We start from the raw sequence: 2,040 nt of genomic DNA on the forward strand, positions 1-2,040 counted from the left end.
AAAAAAAAATAAAAACCACTCAAGCGGGTGGGGTGGGGTTAACTGTACTTTACCAGAAACTGAGTTTCTGATAACTGGTCCTTTCATTTTGGAAAGATGGAGGGGCAATGAAGGAGGGGAAGACCCTCAATGAGATGGATTGACATGATGACTGTAATAATGGGCTCAGAGAGACAGCAAATCATGGACTAAATAGAACATGGACTGTTTACCCCCAAGTCTGAGTGGCCTATCCTGAATAAAGTTCAGGAAACCTGGGACAAAAGTTGGGAGATGCAATGGATATTCCTTGTGTTCCTGCCCGTTCAGCACAACAGAAGGGATGGGAATTCCCCTACTTCCCACACTCAGAACCTATTTTGGCTTGTCATATTAGGAAAGTCCCTCCACAGGAATAAATGCCCTAAGGGTCTTATGTAGTCACCTGAGGAATAGGTGAGGTCTGCCAGGAAAATATCTACCCGTCAGAGAACTTGATCTACTACACTGATAGGAAAGAATCAGGAACTCTGGTTCACTTCATCCCCAAAGCAGAAGTTTCTACTGGGGATGATCTTTACTCTTCCTTGTAGAGGCCCATAGAGTCTAGGTTCAAGTCTAGGAGTGCCTCTTGAGGTCTGGTGGCCTAGTGGTAGGAAGTTGTGCTGCAACCCCAAAAGCATGCAGTTTGAATGCAGCAGCTGCTCTGTGGAAAAAGTATGGACAATCTCCTACCATCTAATTTGTTGCTGTTGCAAACCCTTTGGAGGCCAGCTATAGATCAGTTCTGGCTCAAGAGCACATAACAACAACTTATCCAGTAGAGGACTACATTCCCCACAGAATATTCTCAAGTTCTCTGGCCTTCCTGATCCCTCTGAGTATCTGAGTCTGAAATAATTTGCTGTGTGACTTTGGGCAATGAACATTACCTCTCTGATCCACATCCATATAACACAGCCGATAAATATGGGATGGTCTACCAGGACCAAGCACACAAATGTTTTATACTTCTTGTCTCATTCAAATCATCTTACTGGTCTTCAAGAATTTTATTAGGATTTTTACATTGTGGCAGCGGAAAATGAGGAGCTGAGATACTTGGTAACTTATCTTGAGTCATAAAACTGGAATTCCAACCCAGGTCTGGATGATTCTTTTAATATTTGACATAGTCTGTTTTCAGCTGTGAAGTATATTAAATTTGTATTAGAGATTCCAACAACTAGTGCAAAAGTCAAACAAAACAATAACAAATTAGAGAATATGAAAGGACACTTCACCAGAGAATACATGCAGATGACCAATAAACATTTGAATAAATGCTTAAGATCACTGTAATTATCAAAGATGGAAAGAGAAGATAAAAGGAACAAAAATTAGATTCAATTAGTCGGGTTAAAAGATAGGCAATACACTGCAAGGAGTGGATCAGACATTGTAATTAATTATATTAATATATTCTAATTAGTGGCATAAAATAAAATGACTAGAAATTATTGAATGAAACCCCAGTATGTTTTGTAAACTTTTATTCAAATAGAATAATTTCTTAATTTTGAAAAAGAGAACACCACTTGGGTTAGGAACACCTTAGTCCTCAAAGTAATATCTTTGCTTTTTAACATTTTAAAGACCTCTTTTGCAGCAGATTTGTCCAGTGTTATAATGCATTGTTTGCTTTCTTAGCAGCTGCTTGATAGGCATTGATTGTAGGCCCAAGTAAAATGAAAATTCAAATCTTTCCTCCATTTGTAATGATATTGCTAATTGATCTATTTGTGAAGAGTTTGCATGTTGACTAAGGTGCTTCTGATACAGGCTGTGGTCTTCGCAATCACTTGCTATGCATCACAGAGCTGGATAACAATTAGGGATGATAGAGGGAGAATTGATGCCGCCTTTGAGCTGTGGTGCTGGAGAAGAGTATTGAATATATGGACTTCTAAGAGAACAAACAGGTTCATCTTGAAGAGGGTGAAACCAGGCTGCTCCTTGGAGACAAGGATCTTTTTTTTTTCAATAATTATATTTTATTAATTTTCATAAACATTTACAGAG

The sequence above is a fragment of the Elephantulus edwardii genome, unplaced genomic scaffold, assembly GCF_000299155.1.
Source record: "Elephantulus edwardii isolate Elephantulus edwardi_28Jun2011 unplaced genomic scaffold, EleEdw1.0 scaffold00094, whole genome shotgun sequence".
NCBI lineage: Eukaryota > Metazoa > Chordata > Mammalia > Macroscelidea > Macroscelididae > Elephantulus > Elephantulus edwardii.